General features: G+C 45.0%; 1 long non-coding RNA gene across 1 annotated transcript; it reads left to right on the top strand.

Moving 5' to 3' along the window:
* The first annotated feature begins 600 nt into the window (after positions 1-600).
* On the top strand, positions 601-21,541 carry LOC122464392. Its single transcript, XR_006288353.1, has 3 exons — positions 601-612; positions 902-906; positions 21,431-21,541. It is a non-coding gene; the product is annotated as an uncharacterized LOC122464392 (long non-coding RNA).
* The last annotated feature ends 658 nt before the right edge of the window (positions 21,542-22,199 follow it).

The following is a 22,199-nucleotide window of genomic DNA, read 5'->3' on the forward strand; positions in this document are numbered from 1 at the left end:
TGAAAAGCCCAGTCCCACCCCATAGTCTACAGAAATAGACACAACAGAGGGTCAAGGGTTTAACAAGTAAAGATTGGCTTACTGCAGACAGTGAAGTCAGCAATATTCTTTACAAGACTGACTGACTACCTGCATAAACCTTATTATCTGTCAGCTAAATGGTTTTATATCTAATTTATTACCTGAAGAAGGGGCAGCCTGAAAAGCAATACTCTCTCCCAGTTATTCAGTATACTGCCTCTGATTCCCCCTCACCCCTGCCCTCCAGCCTCCATTTATACTCTAGGTATGCTTCCATACGGTTTTTTGTCCCAGGCAAAAATAGGAAAATCACAGTTTTGCCTTGGCAAAAGATGCAAAAGGCTTAGCTATAGTTTGAGAGAATGAGAAAAAGTGAGGGCATGGCTTTTAATTAATGTTGAGCTGTTTGAGAGGAGCAGTGGCCCTGTGGTTATGGCACTAGACTTGGGCTTCTGGAGCCTCATAGTTTCATCACTCACATCCCAGTGCAACTCCATTGGTTTCTGTGGGATTTACACTGTTGTGAGCGAGAGGAGGATCTGGCTTCCGTTCCTGATTCTGCCACAGAGTCCTCGTGAGACCTTGGGGGTTGTAACTTTATTTCTCTGTGTCTCAGTTCCTCCTCTATAAAAATGTAAGCATTTTGGGCCCAAGAGCGTCCCTTACTACCTGTGCGTACAGTGCCTGACATGATGCTGTCCTGAACTCAGGAGCAGCCTTAATTCTGGCATTTCCTATCTTTTGAGTTCTTGACTTTGCAGTGTTAGCCTTCCTTCAGTGCAGTCTTTTTTTTCAGATGTGTTGTACAGAGAGAAAAAAGGAGGGAGATCAGCAGTTCTATTAGCTCAGCATTACAGTACGTACCTGGGGAGGCTAATAGCACAGGTCCTGACTTCACTCTAGAAACTCAGGTCCCGCCGGCCCAGCTTTGTGTTCATGTTAGTGGTACTCTTGGACTAGTAATTTATTATCCCTGTGTTATCGTACCGGTCATACTTAGATACAGTTAGGACTGCACATGTCCAGTCACACACAGGCTTTCACAAGAGAGTCTGGGTGTACTTACTCCCCACATTGGCTACATGAGTCTTCTATGGGTGAGCTCAGGGAAGATCCTGAAAGCAACTCCATTATGCTTATGATAGGCCTGGCTAACAAATGCAAAATAACTTCTGAGCATAATTAAAAAACTAAGCCTATTATAGAACATGTTTTTCCCTTAGAAGTGTCCCCCCTCCCCTACCCGAACAGCATTGGGCCAGATTCCCTCAAGTTGGTGTCAGGAATTGATGGTTGATGGTTGATATCTTCCTGTCTAGATGATCCACCTGCTGGCCCACTGTTGAGATTCATCTCATATTCTGTCAGATACTTGTAAGGCCCCCAGTTACCACAGTATTGAAGCACCTCACACATTTCAATCTATGTATCCCTAACTGCTCCTCTGAGGTAAGGAATTATCCCCTAGTTACAGAGTGATAACAGAGGCACAAAGAGACTAAATCATACAGAAGTTTGTAGTAGAGCAGGGAATTGAACCCAGATCTCCTGATTTGTAGGCCAGGGTTGTAACTATAGGACCAACTTTCCTTTCTAACCCAGTTACCCTACCTGCCCTCCTTTAGTATTTCTGTGTTAGCTTATGGCACAGGCTTCATAGTAGCTTGGGTGATGAGTCAGTGCACCTCCCAGATGTCCTGACCATGCCTCCTTCCCAGCCAGAGTCTCACACAGTGGTCTTATTGGAAACCTGGGAGGTGGGTGGGTGCAAGCCCACGCACTTCTAAAGGCCCCTCCCCCAGCCTAGCGGGAGGGACCACTGGACCCAGGGACCAAATAAATGCGGGGGACAACTAATGAAAAACAGGGGTCGGAGTGAAGGTCAGAGGTTCAAAACAAGGATATTGGATTGTCACACAGTGGTGGCTGCACTGGCCTCCTATCAACACCCTGTTGGAAGGAAGTTGCAACCACTTTCCATCTCTGCAACCGGCACACTTTCCACCTCAGGAGCCCTGCCTCTGCCAGTGGAAAACATAGTTCAACTTGGCCTATTGTCTATTTAAAAAAATAATCTTTCCATGTCTGAGCAGTGACATGACTAGAAATCTGATAGTCTCCAAGCCTCCTAACCCAGCCCCACAGAAAGGAAATGAGTGGCTGTAAATTTTCTATTTCATCATGGTAAAGAGAAGATAATCCAAATATATACAGACCCCCTTAACTATGGCCAGATTCTGCTCTTGCCAATCAGCAATTTTACACTGATGTAGCTCCATAGGCTTCAATGGAGTTGCTCCACAGGTTTACAAAGAAGTTATTAAGAAGGAGACAGTGTAGTCTCGTCAATGGATGTGTTTTCATCTCCTGTTATTTATTGTATGAGCTGTTACTATAAATATTCAGATGGAAGTGGCTAAGAGGAAAATTGAATGGTTTCTAAATTCAATGAGCCATTAAATAGGTTCTAATAATCTCTATAGAAGTTTAGAAGAGTTAATAATGAGAAACAGGGCACTTGATTGTTACCAGACTCTCCTAGTAAATATCGTCAGACGTTTATATGGTACATGCTCATGAAACACCTTCAAACAAAGACATCAGGGGAAAAAATCAAGCAAATCACTTATAAACAAAGTGATGTTTGAGAGACAATAGCTCTTTTTTGTGAAAATGAGTTTTGCTGAACCTTTTTAAATCACTTTCAAGTTTTTTTTAAATAGGCAATAAGAAGCATAATCACATTTCTCATTAATAAAACTCTGCAATGACATTATCTGTGGCCACATCATGGACTCTGAAGGGGGCACTCTGACTCTGGGCAAAATTTGGGGTTCTGTGTAGGGGGAGTCACTTTATCCCCTGCTGTAAAGCAGTCACCTCTGGAGTGGAATGTAGCAGACATTCTTTGTGTAACAGTGGCATTTAGGAGCCCCCTTTTGCTTGGTACCATAGAAGCACATAGTGAGAGACAACTCCCTGCCCCTAAAACTTCACCATCTAAACAGACAAGACCAGAGTGGGAGGGAAAACAGAGAGACAGAGGTGAAGTGACTTGCCCAAGGAGGCAAAGCAGGTTGTGGCAGAAGAAGATTAGAATGCAGTTCTCCTGACTCCCAGTCGGCTGCCATAGCCGATAGACTAGGCTGCCTCCACTCCATCAGAGTTACACTACAGTTTGTAGGAGGGAAGCTGAAGACTAATTTCTCCATTTGAATTTAATTTTAAGTGTTCTAGGCTGAGTGTAATTGTCAAAACTGGAATTTGAGCAAATAGTACCCAAATGTAACTGCTATCTTTTAAACCAATTTGCTCTGACTGGGTTCATGTTGCTTTAGTGTTAGCTTTCCACATATGTTTTCCACATATTTCTGACAGGAATGTTCCCTGGAACATTGAATTTTAAGCCAATATGGCAGAATGGATGCAGAAAGCAAATTTCAATTCATATTCACACATATATTTGTTCCAGAAATCTGATATTCTTAGAGTTCTACTCTTCCAGTCTAGGGACACATCTAGATGCCCAATCAAAGCAGCTCATTAGGAATTTCAAGCCGGTGAAGCAAAGCTCCCAAAGAACAGTCTGTGAGTGATACACAGTCTGACAGAGGTTTGCAAAACATCTGTTGAATAATTCTGAACAATGAACATATTCCTGAGAGTTGCAGTCTGTGCGCAGACAATTTGGCCAACAAGAAAAGGGCGAAATTTATCAGATTATTTGTTACAAACTGTCAGTCCAGCTCTAGTCAGGGTCCTACACCTCTGAAAGATGGCACTTCCAACCACAGAATGCCCCTGAAAAGCACCACTTGTGGAATCCCCAACACCGCTTCCTGCATCATGTCGCTCTTTCCTGGAGATCTCTCAGCCAAAGGCTGCCCAAGTCTGACCCTCTTTACAGCAGATTATGATATTTGATGAGATAAATCAGAGCCTAAGGTGGTACAGCTGCAGGAAGCAATAAACAAATTATACATTCTCTCACCTTGTGTTAAGTAGATAAGAGGAGCTCATGTAACCTACTTTTTGCGGCTTTAAAGTTCGTGTAGGAGGAAGTGAGAGGGCGGGAAAAAGAGAGATGCTTTATCTATACTGCACCTTCCTTGCCCTTATTGCCTTGTGAAAATGATAGCCAGAGATCTACACCCCTAATCCCTGCTGAGTGAACAAAAGAGAACCAATATTTGTTTCCCAAAACATTCTTAACAGAATTGTGTAATCTTGCTTCGTTTTATAAAAATGTGCAGGCTCCCAATATCCTGTTGCGTAGCTGTCACTGAAGACAGTGAAATAGCTGGGCCCATCGAGCCTGATTTTGTTTCAGGACCTAGTAGGAGATACTGACACCCATGCAAATATTACTCCTGTTTTGGGTGTGGATGTGAAATCTTGCATAGAGGTGGATAGAGAATCATTTTACAGAAATTAGGATTTATGAGTATGCAATGGTAAGACAGCTGGTGTGTTGTGACTGCTGCATATGCTGACCAATATTGTCTCTTTTTCCCCCATGTTTCCCCCACCTATTGCATTCCCCTGTTGTCTCTCATCTCACGCTTAGATTGTATAAGCTCTCCAGGGCAAGGGCTGTCTCTTTTCCCTGTGTTTGTACAGTGCCTAGCACAGAAGGGCCGTGATCCATGGTTTGGTGCTGCCATAATGCAATGGTCAGGTATTTGCAAGTATGCAATCAGATGCGTACTGAATATATTAGAGGTGTTACAGAAATGCTTAGTGTGCATTCGTGGCAACCAAGCCTGTTAATCAGTTTCAGCTAAACAAAAATATTGGGCTTTATCCTGACCTCATTTACCTTGATTTTAACTCCATTGACTTCAGTGACATTACTCCTGATTTACCCAGGTGTAGAGAAGATCAGAATTGGGACCAATAGCTGATATGAATGTATTGACTTTTATCCAAAGATCCCAAAGTGCTTCACAAACTGTGTGTTCTGTATCTACGTAGATTGCATGCTAGAGATGAGCCCTTATCCTGGAATCAGTTCCGTGTAGGAAGGCATGGAATGCCATTAACAGCATTGTGACTCCATGCAGGAGTCTATCCACATGGATTTGAATACAAGGTAGTGGCACGTGTCATCTGTAGCTATATATACACACACACACACACACACATACAGGGATGAGTCACTAAAATATAGCCCTTTTTGGGGTGGAAAGAAGCAGCCTTTAAAACAATGTGCGTCAGCACAGTAAGACAATGTAAAAAACCCGTTATCCAGCTGATGGCACAAGAAGAATTGTAGGTAGGCAGATGTAATTGATGTGCTTAGAATTTAGCCAAGACATGGACACCAAGGCACATGCTTACTTTCCCTAAAAGTCTTGGGGATCTTTAAAGACACAAGTGGTCATGACCTCTGGTTTACCTCTTACCCAAAAAGTCAGGATCTCCATTAGAACGGTGCTCACTTTTTATAGTCCACTACAAAATAGGAAGAAGGTTTCCTTAACTCTGAGTATCTTTCCTTCAGCATCCAAATGGCCAGGAATTCATACAGAACAAACACTTCCATTAAAAACTCCAGAACCATATGGGCAGCTGCTCTGATGTCAAGAGTGCCATCAACTGTACGTTTATGTTTAGTGCTGTTCACTGTATGGAATCTAGGCAAATCATCCTGGTACAGCTGCTTGTTTATGAGCTTAATCAAAGAGAAACTGGGGGGATAGGGGCGGGGGATGTACACTACTGAAATGATAGCCGGATTGGCCAGGGGCAGATTCCCCCACCCTAGTTTAATTGGCTGGGAGTGTATTTACAGTCTTCTCCCCAATCTAGTTAACATGTATACGAGGCATTCAGCGAAAAGATTAACTCATTTCCCATGCCAAACTGAAATTGCAGCAGGTTTATGTAAAAGGATTTGAATTGTTTGCAAAGCCTTGGACTCCCACACAGGAATTCAACAGAGCAGTGCTTTCAATAATAATAACTATTTACACTGCGCATATACAAATGTATATCTCTGTATCCTCTCCCTTTCTCTCTCTGTCTGTCATCTTCTTATGTCAGGACCTTTCCCCCAATGTATCTGTAACTTTAATAATAGCCTTCTCATGTGGTTCTTGGTGTCACCTAGTGCATAACTGCATTTGGCAGGGCATTGTCTGTAATTAGATACAATGGGCTAGTTTTTCAGTGTGCATTCTAAGTCTGGCCTGCAATTCAGAACTTACACATGCAGAACCATGTGTGCAACACAACTGGAATGTTTTTTGAAATGTACATCTGAAGAATATAGTGCAATTGTGCATCACGACTGATGTGTGTGGATGAGCAACTGTGGGTGCCTAAGTCCCCATTTGCACACTTAAGACTTGCTCCTGCAAGGTGCTGAAGGACCTTGCTTCCCATTGATATCAGTAAGAGCACTCAGAACCATGCAAGATCAGGTCTTTTGGAACTCTAGCTGGGTGTTTCAGGATTCTCCATCCCTTAACCATGCAAATCCCTCGCATGTTTGGAAACACAATTTGCACCCCTCTGTTGAGGAAGAAAGCATATTCCTAGGCTTGCCCATTCCTCTGTGCTACCTCATTTGGGGGTTCAGTGAGTTTTCTGTACTTAACAGGACCCCTGTTGAAAATGTGTGTGTGTTGCAATGGCCTGTTACACATGCAAATACACCTTTTGGGCCAGATTTTCAGCCAGGCCTCCACTTGCATCCTCACTTTGCAGGTACTAACATATAAGTGTGGGCAAACAGGGGGCTGAGCACTGTGAACTCTCAATTCAGGCATATCTTGGTGAAAATGTAACCCTGTCTGCTCTTATTATATAGAGAGATGCAGATTCTGCAATGATCAACACCAGAGCCCCAACGCCGAGCTGGAATTTTAGGGGGGAGGGATAGCTCAGTGGTTTAAGCATTGGCCTGCTAAACCCAGGGTTGTGAGTTCAACCTTTGAGAGGGCCATTTACGGATCTGGGGCAAAAATTGGGGATTGGTCCTGCTTTGAGCAGGGGGTTAGACTAGATGACCTCTTGAGGTCCCTTCCAACCCTGATAAAGTGCAGAAGAGAAGATATGCTTGACTTGCTCAGAGCAAGTTCTGTAAGCAGTATCCTGTTGGTTCTAGCTGATGCCCTGATGAATACTTTGTGTAATTTCACCTGCTCCTTCACTCAGACTTTTAACTCCAGTCCTACAGAGCTGCATTCTACAGATGAACTGAGAGCTACAGGGGGTGTAAAAGATCTGAGGAGTAATGTCCCTTATCACTAATTGAAATTAACACTTCAGCCTGCATGTTGGAACTCCCGGTCTTATAAGAGGTTCTCCTTTCCCAACCCACTCTCTTCCCAGTATCTTATTTATTATAAAGATTCGCCCAAGCTGCAAAGCTGATTTGCAGCTCCCTCAAACATTAGGGACTGTTTGGAGCTGGGACTTGAGTTGCCAGTTTTGGTTGGCTGTATTCCTGGAGGTTTCATCACTTGACCTAATCTTTAATTCCTGGAGACTCCAGGACAATCCTGGATGGTTGGTAACCCTAGCTGGGACTCTGGCTTGACCCATTTTAATACAGGGAATAGTTTACGAAATTTGATACCTACCCTCCAAAATATGGGAGTATACCAGTCTATGGTATTGGGTTGGCCCCACTACATAGGGATAATGGATTGCCATTGTTTTCTATCCCAAGCCCATTTTACAGCATGGAATTGTTTGCATCTCTGGTTTTGGTTCAGCCCCATTATATAAGGACTGCAGAGCTGATCCAAGTTCATATCTCAAATCCTCCAACAGCATGGGGGTGTTTGTATTCAAGGTTTTGGTTCAGCCCAATTATAGGGACAGGCACTGCCTATGCAGATCCTAATTTGTCTCCTAAACCCCCATATGGTGTGGAGCATGTTTGACTCTGGCAGTCCCCTTATAGGGACAGAGGATGTCAAATGGGATCCAGGTTCATATCCCAAACCCTCATATAGCATGGAGGGGGTCAGATCCAGATTTCTGGTTCAGGCCCATCTCTAATTTATTATTTGGGGAAAATCCAAAACCCCACAAACTGGCAGCAAAGTTTTCTGCTTCCTCTAATCTCCAGCTTTCCTCTCCCTTGAAGATTGTTGCTGAGCCAAATTTCCTAATAAGGTCCTGAAGCCCCCTCTAAGAGCCATCCAGTCTCTCTCTCTGTGTTTGGAGAGGGGCTGTGTCTCTTATAGAAAACCTGTAAAGACAATTTCTGGCGCAGAGCCCCAAAGAAATCAGACAGAAAGAGAACCAGCTCCCTGGTTCTGCAGGCTGCATATATGGATGCTAATAGTCACTTACGATACATTTACTTTTCTACATTTAAGATCTGTTAATAAATATATGCAAGTTCCTTGTTACCTGTGAAAAGACATTGCTTTATCCTGCTAATTTATACTGGGGGTAGTAGGGGAAAGTGGTATGAGGTCTGATTCTGATCTCACACTAGTTTTATACCAGTATATCCATAGGCCCAGATTCTTGGATACAGCCATGCACTGCCTGTGAGTGGTTGATGGTAAACAAAGGTGGCATTTACTTTTCCCAGCTACCCTGGGATCAGTGTTCCCTCTAATTTTTGACAGGCCGTGTGCGCAAAAAATTTCTTTTGTGCAAATTTTTGTGCTTCTGTGCAAATTTTTGTGCGCGCGGTGCTTCGCCGTGTGCGCGGCGTTTAGGATCTGTGTGCGCGCACACACGCACACAGCTTAGAGGGAACAGTGCCTGGGATGTAACATGGGACAAGGAATCAGGGTTTATGGGTTTTAGTCTCAATTCTGCAGATTATTTATGTGATTTAACCTTAAAATGGACCTACTAATACTTATGTGCTAGACAGAGGTGGCATTAGATTTAATCAATGCTTATAAACTGATCTGAGACCCCTTTAATTAAAAAAACTTTGTAGAAATGTTAAATTATGATGGTTAATGGTTTGTTAGCCCTCAGGGTCGGTGGAAAGGCACTTGTTGTTTCTTCACACAGTGATTGATTTGTAGATTCCAAGACCAGAATGGACCAGTGTGATCATTTAATCTGATCACCTGTATAACATCCAGTGTAGTCTAATAGTTTTAGCAAAGGATTAGGTGTAGGGGTAAAATGGCCAGGGAGTAGCAGGAACCCTCAAAATCTAAGTAAGAAATGTAGAGTAACCTCTTCTCCACCAAAAAAGAAAATATCTCCTGCAGTAATTTAGGGCTCACTGTAACCATGAAACCTGAGCAATTATGACCCTCAGTGAGTTATTAACCTCAGTCTCAGGAGCTGAATGTTAACACATTCATTCTTCTGTTAATTAATTAGCTGAAATATGAATGCATTCCTCTGATGCCAGCTTGCAAAAAGTAACATGAATTTTGATTAAACGTAATCCCAAGTGAGATACAGCAGGAGCTAATGCTATGTAGATACCAAAGGACGGTTTGCAAACATTCATTCTGACCAGCTGACCTGATCTGATTCCGCTGCATGTCTATTATTGCACTGAAGTATGTGGAGATAATTCAACCATGATGTAAAGAATAATAAAGTTTGTGTCCCATGTTTCTGTGTCGAGCGTTTTCAGTGGCGACAGATGTAGTTTTAAAAATCATGCATCTCACATGAAGCAATATTGCATAAATCCTATCAGTGTGTTTTTTGACCCTTTTATTATAAACGCGTTAAAGGTTTGTATACACTTATAAGAGAACCATATATTTCTGCTACAAAGCGTTGGTGAAGAAAAGCTGATTTATTGTGCTCAGAACACACCTTTCCCAAACAGTTGATGTGCAACAGGTGGATGCAAAAAGCTTATCAATCTGTCCCAATGTTATTTCCTGTCATAACTTTGCACAACAAAGGAAGTTTATATCTTTGACAAACCTTGGCATTGTGAAATGTACCGCGATTCCTTTGGAGGAGCCCTTTTAATCCTTTGGCAAACTGAAGCCGGAGAGATAGGGGGAAAAGTACAACTGGTGTTGTTAATTTCAATATTATCAGCAGCGGGCTGTGTCAGCCCCTGCATCAATGCAGAACGCAGCTGAATTCAGTGGGGTAGGAGTCCACAGGAGTGGATCCAATTGCAGAACTGGGAGCTCATCTCATGTACAATAAAACAAAGAGACAATCAAAACAGCGGAGAGAGGAGAGGGAAGTTAGGAGTCCCAGTAATAAGAAGAGGTAAATACCATGACTGAACCACAGCCAATGTGTTCAGAGTTTGATTTGAAAAATAATGCTTCAAAATTCCCCCCCACCCCCAGATAAAACGTCTTGGTTTATTCACGTCTTGTGTCTATCATGGTAGAAGTGGGGCGAGTTTGAGAGAGTGAAGGGTATGTAAGAAAAATAGTATATACACCCCACCTCCAACCCACTGTATTTCTTAAAGATACAGGCATCTGACGTGGCTGATTGAAGCAATAAAGATATTTTGGAAGGAGTACTTTTACTTCAAAGTGAAATAAGTGAGAGAGCACACACCCAGTGGAGGCTTATCTTCACACACAAACTGGTCCAACTTAACTGAATTGGTTTCTAAATTAATATAGTTAAATCAGTGCAACTCCCTTAGTGGCTAATATCAATTTAGCTTCATTGAGTTGGTTATCAAAATTAAGCTTTATCGGTATAAGATGCTCTTCAGCCAATTTAAATGTGTCCACACAAGGGGAGTGCACTGATTCACCAAAGAAGTTTTAGAAACCCAGTTTAGTTAAATCAATGCAATTTGTGCGTGTAGACCAGGCCTGGGGAAAGAAGAGGACCTGGCGCCAGCTCTTCAAAGGTATATAGGTGCCTAACTCCTAAATACCATTGAGGATGGTGGCCTCGCTCCCTCCGATTTATTGAAGGTGCCCAGATAGTATGGTGATGGGCAGCAGTGTAAACCTCTAAGAGAGAGTTCCTCCTCTTCTTTTTCTGCTCTCTGGAGATGCCTGAGTGAAATGCCAATGTGATGAGGCTGGCATTAGGTAGCTTTGACGTACTTTTGACTCTTACAGAACAAAGCTCCTTGGTTACATGCTCTATAGCTTCGCAGTGGAGGAGTTTCACTTGCGAGTTTCATTTTCATAAACTGTGTGTCAAGTGAACAGCAAACCTTTTATTTCAAGCTATAGCTGTTGGGTAGCAATTAGACCAATACAGGCACAGCTTTAAAAAAATTAAATTAAAATACTTTATTGGAGGAAACACTGCCACAAATCCCCTTCTTCTGATCTGGAAATGCAGCCTCTTAAAAATTTGGTGCACCGACAATATCTCCTTTATGTTCTGGGAAACATAAAGCATTGCCTAAAAAAAAGATGTAGAGCACAGACAGTCTGCTTTTCACTGCATTATTTCCTCCAGGAGTTTTTCTTGGATATTGCTTTAGTATATTTTAATAATAGGACAATATTTCTTTACAAGGTGCATAATTCAATTAAACATATTCACAAGACAGTCCGCTTTAAAATAAGCATATTCTTCAGATCCACTGTCAGAAAAGAAAATGTTTTGCTTTGCAGATGACAGCTGATATGCATTAGCCAGAAGCCTGCTGCTAACTAATATAACACAAAATCTACTATAAACTGGTACTGAAGAACCAAGAAAAGAGCCCCTCACAATCACTTAGAAATATGGAGACATTACGCCACCTCTTGATAATACTTTGGGGAAGTTCTATGGCCTCTGTCATACAGGAAGTCTGAGGAGATGATCAGAAGGGTCCCTGGCTTTGAAATCTACGAATTTGTGTTCCTCTGCAAGAAGAGCACTGTGATTTAGCAAATAGGGTGCAGGGAAGAGTTTCCAGCATATTAAACTTTGAATGAGTTCTCCACTTGTCTCGTTTAACAGGTCAGGATTTGTGTTTGATGTGCTGCAACTGCATAAGGGACCGATGAAGGGGCTTGGTTCTGCTCTTGATGTCTAAAGTCTCATTGGCTTCAGTGGCAACAGACTCAAGGCCTAAGATCCTTGAGAACTTCAGGGGATAATGCAGGCAGGAGAGTGGCAAAAATGCCTCCGCAAGGGCCCCCTAAATGGCTTCCCTTTAGGCACGTGTTGTGGACAACAGAAGGTCCTTGTTTAGTAACGAATAAAAGGCCAGCAGTTTTGCTTCTCCACAGCCAGATTTTTAAGCCATAATTGGCTCTTGTAACACTGCCAAGGTAAAGGCAGAGGGCCACGGCAGGGAAGCCTGACACTGCAAGTGAACTGAAACTAAATATAGTTCTCATGCAGTTTAAAAAAAACACACACATCAAAGCAAGGAGCTGCCTGTCCCCATCCTTGTCTCTTGCAATGGAAGAAAATGAGAAAATGGCTATGATAACATACGTGTTTTAACTGCAGAGTTGCAGGCAATACAATGAAGCATTCTAAGAGCAGCTGTGGCTGGTAGTGATTAAAGATCATTATGTGCCAAACAGTTTGAGACAGAATCCAAACCCTGTTGAAAATGAAGTTCTTGCACAGAGGAATCAAAGGCAGAACATCAGAGTTCTTTGTGGGCATTTATTCTGGTCTGAGGACAGCTGAATATGAGATTATGACAGGAAGCTGTAGTGTGCATGCATATGTATAGAGTGATCAAAATGATTTGGAGCTGCATTCTGAGATTATATCAGTTCCCAAAACAGTAACAGAACTATCTCATGCAGGCTGTTTCAATTGCTTGGTACTGCTTTTAAAAGCAGGAGCTCCTTTTTAAATGAGAGCGTTGTCTGTTCAAAAAACACAAGGCTCATTTAATGCTGAAACATTAGCCAAGAGACAGTGTGGTAACTTCGGACTGAGCTTTGAATGATTTATGTGGGTGTGGCAGGTATTTGGTTAGTATTCCCAGGGAGTGAGATGTCATCAACAAACTCAGGCCATATTTGCAAAAGGCAGAGAGCTGCAAATATGGATTCAATTTGGTTTCGGAAGGTATTTTTTTTAAAGTAGTGTTCAGTAACACTCAGAGATAATTGAATATAAACTACGGAGGGATGAGAGTGGAAAGATAGTGATGGAGGTAGTTCTTGTTATTGAGGAGTAGCTATAAGATCATGCCACAAAATTTGGATCCAGATTTTGATCTCCTCTAGGTTCAGGTTTGTTCAGATCTCCAGGTTTGGTGTAGACCGTTATTCAGGTAGGGGCTTTCAAATAACTCTTCTTGCCATCTGATGACCTAACTGAATTCCTCAGTTCAGTATTCATAGCAGAAGTGGAAACACAAGAGAAATGGAATTAGCAGTCCCAGAGTGGGAAAGTAAAACAGTGAAACTGGAAGCTTTCATAGTGTTTTGCATTTCTATCCCACCTTTTATTCCAAAGGATCAAGTACTTCACTAAAATCAGCCCCACTGAATGCAGCCATCTCTGAGGTGGAGCACAGAGCACCATAGAACAATCATCACCATCATCATGTTCCTATTATGCCTCTGGCGTTTAGGGAGTGACGAAGCTCCTCCACTTCTGTCTGTTTCTGGCAAGTCTTTCAATGGTTCCCCAGTTGTGCCCCAGGTTTTTCAGGTCGGCTTCCACAGCTCTTCACCACGTTTTCGGGCGGCCTCCTTTTCGCTTGCCTTCAGGTGTCCATCTTATTGCTACTCTGGTGATAGAATCAATTTCCATCCAAAGCACATGACCGATCCATCTCCAACGCCTCCTGGCAACAGGGCCGTCCCTAGACATTGTGGTGCCCTACGCAGCCCCCCCACGGCGGGGTGGGGAGGGCTGGCCCCAGGCCTCCGCGGGGGGGGGGAGCTGCACCCAAGGTCTGTGGGGGGCAGGAGCAAGCTTGGGGCTTGGGAGGCAGGGGGGAAACTGCTCCCCAGCACGAGCCGACGGAGTGGAGCGGGTTGGGGCCGGATCGCTCCACTTCCTGCTGCCCAGTGATTGCAGGGCAGGCCCGACCCCGCACTCACAGGGTGGCGGCAAGTGGAGTGACTGGCCCCAGCCTGCTCCGCTCTGCTCTGCTCCCCTGGGTCTCAGCCTTGGGACATGGGGGGCAGAGGGGAACCGCCTCCCAGCACTCACCAGAGAGCCGGAGGAGCAGATTGGGCTGGAGCCGGGTTGCTCCACTTCCTACCACCAGCTGAGTGCATGGTGCACCTCACCCCTACTGCAGTCCCCCGGGACGTAGCTCAGGGGAAAGGGTGGAGTGGGGGCAGGGCTGGGGCGGAGCAGGGGTGGGAAGAGGTGGGCGGGGGCTCCATGCTTCTGTCAGAGATGGTGGACAGCGAGGAGGGCCTCAGTAGAGGGGGCATGGAGGGTCAAGTGCCCCCCAGATTGGCCTGCTGCGGGTGGGGAGGGAGATGGACGCTGTTCTTCTCTCCCTGCGCCTCCCGCTTGGCACATTCAGCTGCTCTCTCTGGCAGCTGGGTGGGGAGCGGGATGGAGCTGCTTCTGCCTGAGGGAGCCTGGCTGAGAGGCAGTGGCAGCTTTCTCCCTGTCCGGGCTCGGCTGCCTGGGACAGGGGCCGAGCATGCCGGGCGGAAGATGGGATTCTGGCTTGCTTGGCCTCTGTCCCCGGCAGCTGGGGCAGCAGCAGGCAGCCCCCCGCCCGGGCCCGGCTGCCGGGGACAGGGGCCGAGAGAGAGCCGGAGCCACCCTCCCTCTCTGGCATGCTTGGCCCCTTTCCCCCGGCAGCCAAGTCCGGGCAGGGAGCGAGCTGCCACTGCCTCCTAGCCAGGCTCTCTCAGGCAGAAGGGGCTCCATCCTGCTCCCTGCCTGGCTGTGAGGGAGAGCGGCTGAACGTGTGCGGGGAGGCGCAAGGAGAGAAGGACAGAGGTCTGCCACAGGTAATGTGGGGCTGAGAGAGCATGGTAGCGCAGGGGGGGCGTGTCTCTGGGCAAAGGAGACACGTTGAGGAGATCATGCGTCCTCACCTTTAAATGGTGCCCCTCCAGTATGGGCAGGCATGAGTCATCATTTGGTCTAATTTTGAGTTTCGTGTGCGGGTGCTGGGTGGTGTTGGTGGCCTGTGATATACAGGAGGTCAGGCTAGATGATCTCTTCTGGTCTTAAAGTCCGTGACTCTAAGAGACTGATTTGCAGACTTGATATATTAGAAAGACTGGCCATTTGGAGGGAATCGTCTATGCAACTCTGGTCACTGGGACAAGCCAACAGTATTTATCTGTGCAGTCTGCCCCTGCTTCTGCCCCTTAGCTGCAGTAATTCTGAAAGTGCCTCTGTCTGGGGAAGTACTTCAAGGAAGGACTCAATTCAAGATGGAGGAGGCAACCTGAAGGCTTTAAGGTCCTAAGGCAATGGTGTCACAGGCTTGGCCCACAGACTGGCTCTTGGGGGCTTGGTGTATTGATGTGCCCAGCATGGCATATTTGGATCCTGAGGAATCTAAGCTGCAGTGGCCACATTCTGTGCAGCTCCATGCGTGACACTTCAGGCCAGTGAGAAGGAGTCGCTGACTTCCCCTTCAGGGTGTCCCAGAGCAGTGTGGAGGCTGGGGAGGGGGCAGGATCCTATACCTCGCAGAGGGAACAAGGGGGATGTTGGGGGTTCTGGGACCTGGGGGTGACAGAGGACCCATGAGAAGCTAGTGGAATCAGAGGCTATCACAGGCTAACTGTGGGGCAGAGAACCAGGGCTTTTCCTGGGGTGAGATGAAAGGAGCATGAGAACCTGAGGCAGCCCATGGGAGGGAGGGTTGTTGGGGGAGACAGGGCGACCTGGAACAGCCGCCCCTATTCTGCCCCCACTTCCCATTAACCCAGTTTATGTCCCACCCCATTAATCAGTCCTTCATTTGAGTCAGGTTGCATCCTTCCTTCCTGCCCCTTCACCATGCCTGGGCATCAGGAGCTGGAGGGAGCACTGAGAGTACAGGAGAGGTCGTCAGCACACTTTCTATTCTAGCACTGCAGGAACCCATGGCTTCTTGGAGGACCATTTGCACAGAAAGTCCTGCTCAGGCTCTGAGCCCTGCTGAATGTGCGAGATCCCAGCAGAATGTACGAGTGCCATGCCCCATGCATGACACTTGGCCAGTCTGTCTAAGCTTCAGCTATAAGTTGCTATTATTTGTATTTATTGTAGTGCTCAAAGGGTCTTGTCAGGATTGGGGCCCCACTGCATGTAGGCGGATCTAGCTATTAGTCGGCAAATTCCTAAAGGCATTACATGAGAGGTGGGTTTTAAGGAAGGCTTGGAAGGAGGTTGGGGTAGTATCTCTACAGACTTGCTGGGGGCTGGTGTTCCATGCATATGGGGCACTGTGGGTAGAAAGCACAAAGGAGCTTGTTGACGAAGTGAACAAACAGGCAATTGAGCATGGCATAGTAGGCAGGCTAGAGGAGATGGGGGATGGGTTAGTGGGAAGGATGATGCACTAGGACATGAGAATGGATAAATAGGGAGGGGCTAAGTTGTGATGGGCCTATAGGTAAGGACAGGAAGCTTGTATCTGATGCAGTGTAGAAGGGGTAGTCAGATCTGGCAAGCACTGAGACAATAAACAGAACCCCCAATGCCAGTTATGTAATTGCTTTTCTGGGCAGCCCTGCAACTCAAACAGACGGTGGCCACATTCTGCCTCAGAGCTTAAACTGGAGCAGTGAGAGCGGGATCTCAGATAATGCTTTGCCATTTGGTTAGGAGAGAAAACCCCAGCCAGTAACAGCTGGACCCCTAATAGTTAAGGGTTGGATTCACAAAGGTATCTAGGTACCTAAATACCTTTGTGACTCCCACCCTAAATGCTTATGACAGTGTATAGAGAATTAGGCCTGGTCTACACTTAAATATGAGATTGTCTCAGCTACATTGCTCAGTCTTGTGAAAATTTTTGCACCCTGAGCAGTGTAGTTAGACCAACCTACGCACCGGGGTAGACACAGCTAAGTCAACAGACAGGTTGACCTAGTTACTGCCCCTCAGAGAGGTGGATTTACTACAGTGCGGGGAAAAAAACCCTTGTATGGCTATAGGAAGCCTCTATGCTACAGCAGCACAGCTCCCGCGCTCTAGCTTTGCTGCCGTAGCAGCTGCAGTTTAGACATACGCTTAGACCTTGCTCCAAAGACCATTCCAGTCAATGGAGGTTTCTTCATTTAACTTCCGTGGAATTTGGATCAGAGTCTTATTGATCATGAGAGAGTAAGAGACAGATGGGCTGCCTCTCCATTGCCCTGCACCTTGAACAGTGATTTACACCACTACCGTTTTGTTGTGGCATCATTTTACACCCTCTTTGCACGCCTATAAATGGCTGCACAAAGTTCCTAGCAGTGCTGCATCAGAGCAGGAGAAGCTGCCGTTTTGTTGCTGTTGCATTGCAGAGAGAAGAAAGATCATGATGAATTGATAGTTCTGTATGTATCCAGTACTGCCATCCCCAAACATTAAAAAACCATGAGTCAGGCCCTCCCAAAACCATGAGATTTAAAAAATAATACATTTTAGGCTCTTTTTTATTTGCTGTCTGAGGAATTTAGGGTCACACTTTCAGGCTCTTTTCCACAACCATGAGGGCTAGAACCTTACTTTTTAATGACATGAAAGCTGAATAACTTGACTCCAGGAGATAGGGCTTGAAGTAAACACCAGATATCATAAAAAGAAAAGGAGTACTTGTGGCACCTTAGAGACTAACGAACTTATTTGAGCATAAGCTTTCGTGAACTACAGCTCACTTCATCGGATGCATTCAGTGGAAAATACAGTGGGGAGATTTATATACATTATATACATTTATAAACACCCATTGTTTCATGTTCTCTATGTATATAAATCTCCCCACTGTATTTTCCACTGAATGCATCCGATGAAGTGAGCTGTAGCTCACGAAAGCTTATGCTCAAATAAATTTGTTAGTCTCTAAGGTGCCACAAGTACTCCTTTTCTTTTTGTGAACACAGACTAACATGACTGCTACTCTGAAACCAGATATCATGACTCTTCAGTCCAGCTCACCAGTCCTCATTTCCCACACACTAGAAATGGGCCTGAATAAAAGCCTAAATCTGAAATGCTGTGGAACTTCACAACCAGATTTGAAGTTTACCAAACCAACGCCCCAGATTTGAACTTTGGGGAAGTTCAGATCCAGAACTCTGGGCCTCGGGCCCAGCTCTGCTGTGAATTGTATAGCATGATCCATGCCACAGCAAAATCTGTGTGGGGATTAGGACCATAAATTAAACAAAACAATTTGCATTTCCTTTTCCCGTGATCAGAAGTATTCCCATCACTTTGTATTTTGTCCTTAACTATTCTTATTTGATTAGCTATTATTAATCTCAAGAGACTATAAGTGAATAAAGTCTTCAGCTGCTGAATTTCAGGTGAAACAATTTAGGTAGAATTTATAACCTGTCTGAGCTGGTTAAAAGAGTGTCGCTTGCTGTGGTTTCACAGACCGGTGAAATTCCTTCATTAATGAGCGAACAGTGTGAGGAGTCACCCCAGTACATGGTTTCCACATCAGTCAAAGAAAAGTGTTTCTTAATTATTTAGGTGAATGGAAACCACCTCTCAATCCAAAGGTCAGGGAGATGTAGGAACCTCAAATAGGGTGAATTATTCATTAGAAAGCACAACAGCCTAATGTGTGATAATTCAGCACCTACCTTTCATAGTGAATGCTTGCAGTCTGGAACGTCCTTTGGATTTTTTTCCACTTTCTGGGCATGATTCTTCACTACCTTATGTAACTGACCCTGCCTAGGTCATAAGAGGGATTTGAATCCCAGGGCCTTTAGTGCTAAAAACACAAGTGCTTGCTGCCCAAGCTAAAGGATTAATTCCTTTAGCATGCAGATGTAGAAGACTCTTATTTGTTATGAGGACCAGCCACTAGAGAGAGACAAAGACCCACATTTTTCTGGTGGGCATCACACTCCCACCCTGTGTAGTCATTTACCCTTGTGCAAAGGTGATATAAAATTCTCCCATGACTTGCTCCGTACTCTATTATCCTTCCACGCTTCCAGCAGGAGACTTTCCAAGGCTTTTGGTTAGAACAGAAGACTCACAGCAGAGACTTTTGGGTTCTGTTGTTAGCTCTGTGGCTGTCTTGTTGTGACCTTAGCTTGTAACCTCTCTGTGTCTCAGCTTCCCTATTGGAAAAATGAGGATAACAAATGTTACCTGCCTTACCAGGTTATTAGGAGACTTCAGTAATTAATGGTTATAAAAAGCATTATGTTTCTCGGGTGGCAGTGCAATAGGAGATACAAGGTCCTGATTCTGACCAGCATCAATAGGAGATGAGGAGCTCATTATCTGAAGGTTTGGGACTAAAGTCAAACTGGATTGGGACATACTACTCGTAGTAGATCTGAATATAATGTAGCCTGTTTTTGCTATAGAGTGCTGTTAATTGAGCAGTTTTGGTGAGCTAAAAAGAACCTTCAAATGTGGAGACATTGGCAGAAGCACTTACTAATAATCTACAAAACACAAACTCCTACATATATTTCCATTTTTTAAAAAATCAGCCAAAAGTCCTTATAAGTTCTGCTTCCTCTTTTTCTTAACTCTGAGGCTGGAACAGTATGTAGGATGGCACATAACATAATATGCGGTGCCTTCTCTAAAGGAAGATTGCAGAGTATATAGCTGCCAGCCAAGGGATCTTGTGGGTAGAGCATTTTGTGATTCTTTGGAATCATTTCTGCTATGTAACATACAAAACATTTCCAGCTCTTCCCTTTATTCTTTCTCTGGCAGTTTTGTGTCGACATTCTCTAGCACATTGCTCCAAGAATAGTTGTAGAAAGTTCCTTTGGCCCTTACAAAAATGAATCACCCTTTTTGCTGGCTTCCTTCCCTATGCTCTGCCGCCTATGTGATGCCAAGCCGTGCAAGAGATCATGGTAGTAAAGCCAGACATCTCCACAGAGAGTTCTGCCAGTGGCATGCATCATACGTAGATGAAGTAAAGACATTCAGGGCTCCTCCTCTGGCTCTTCGTATCACATGCAGGTCAGTTCTTACAAGGAGAACATTTTCCGCTAGTCACAGGAGTTCTGCTGAAGGGCTGACTCTTAACCTATTACACAAGAGCGGGAACTAGTTTATTATAGACTCTCCCTGTCTGCTTCTGTTCCTCTATTATATCATAGTAGCTGCTTGGGAGTGGGAGTTGTGAGTAATCCTGTGGTTCCAGGACAGTTTGCTCATGACCAGCTAATACAATATTTGACATGACCCTCCAGTCTACACTGAGTGCTAAACTGTGTTGATCCTCATGCTCATTTACATAGCTCCTCAAGGTCATGTTTTTATTCTGATTCCTCCTTAGAACTTCCTTTGCTGTGATGCCTACAAAACGTTGACAATGGTTGAGTCCACTGTTCCCTCTAAGCTGTGCGTGTGTGCGCACACACACAGATCCTAAACCCCGTGCACACGGCGAAACACCATGCGCACAAAAATTTGCACAGAAGCACAACAATTTGCACAGAAGAAATTTTTTGCGCACACAGCCTGTCAAAGATTAGAGGGAACACTGGTTGAGTCGTTGGTGTACTGAGACCACAGCCTGCCATGCTGACCAATACTTTCTCTTAGATTGTAGACAGTGTCTTTTTCTTCTGTTTGTACAGTGCCTAGCACAATGGCCCACGATTGGGATCCTAAATGCTATGTTAATACAAAACAATAATAATAAATAATAATAATTAATAATAATAAATGCACAACTGAATTTTTTTAGTGCATATAAGCCTGAGTCATTTCTTCTGGGACCAATTCTACAATATGACTCCTTGATCAGCTCCAAAGAACTGTCATTTTTCAAGATCAGCCTATTGGAGTGATGGAGTCTGGAGTCTCTTCTTTCCCTCAAATTTGGATGTCCCTGTCCCCTTTCTCCCGCCCAAATCTGACTGGCCCTAGGCCCAGGACAGGCAATATTCTGTCTTGGACCAGTCAAAAGTTAAAGGTCTGATGTTTCATGACCTTGCAGAGCTAGAAATAGCAACTTGATACCAGTGGAAAGGGGAAGATTCTCAACTCCCCAGGGGTACACACAGCACTCACTTCTAGTTCTGGAAGGTCCCAAGATATTGGACCTTATAGTCATCACAACATGTAGAAATAGCTTTTCTGGAGTTGTTACAATTTTCTTCCCCCTCTGATCTCTTTGCAGTTAGACTAGTGTGACGAAATTCTGCAGTCCTTAATCAAGCAAAACTCTCTTTTACGGTTAGAAGATCTGATTCTGCTCTCATTTCCACTGATGTAAATCATAAATAACTCCAGTGAAGCCAAAGGATTTACACCAGAATAAAACACATGTGAGTGGAAGAACAATTTGGCCCATGGGAAGGAAGAGTTTGTTTAGCTTGGGGATTTGCCCTGATTAGAATAGTTGGTGACCAGCCATCAATGTAGCTGCCCCAGTGCATCCCGTAATGCAGTGGTTCTCAACCAGGGGTACATGTACCCGTAGGGGTGCGCGGAGGTCTTCCAGGGGATATATCAACTCATCTCGATATTTGCCAAGTTTTACAACAGGCTACATAAAAAGCACTAGTGAAGTCAGTACAAACTCAAATTTCATACAGACAATGACTTGTTTATACTATTCTATAGACAATAAATCAGTGGGTCTCAAACTATGGGCAAGTTTGTTTTAATGGGGTCACCAGGGCCAGTGTTAGACTTGCTGGGGCCCAGGGCAGAAAGCAGAACCCTGAACCCCACCATACGGGGCTGAAGACAAAGCCTGAGTTTTTAATGAAGTGAAACTTGGGGTATGCAAGACAAATTAGACTCCTGAAAGGGGTATAGTAGTCTGGAAAGGCTGAGAACCATTGCTTTAGTGTAGATCAGTGGTTCTCAAACTGCAGCCTTCGGGCTGCATGTGGCCCAATTAGCATACAGCGGCAGCCCAGCAGTGTGCTAAAGACCACCCGGCTCTCATGGCGGGTCCGGGCTGCCCAGCTTCTAGGTGTGGCGGGGTCTAAGGTCGGGGCTGCCACCTGGCCCCACCCAGTCGTGTCAGGATCTAGGGTCGGGTCTGCCACTAGCCCCACACAGCAGGGGTCAGGGTCCGGGGCTGCCGCCTTGCCCCACACAGCAGGGGTCAAGCTCCGGGGCTGCTGCCCAGCCCCACAAAGCGGGGGTTGGGGTCAGAGCTGCTGTGCGGTGGGGTCCAGGGTTTGGGTGGGGCTGCCGCAGGGCCTCACAAAGCAGGGTCCAGGGTCGGGGCTGCCCTGCCGCCTGACTGC

Source organism: Chelonia mydas, chromosome 2, assembly GCF_015237465.2.
Source record: "Chelonia mydas isolate rCheMyd1 chromosome 2, rCheMyd1.pri.v2, whole genome shotgun sequence".
In the NCBI taxonomy this organism is placed as follows: Eukaryota; Metazoa; Chordata; order Testudines; family Cheloniidae; genus Chelonia; species Chelonia mydas.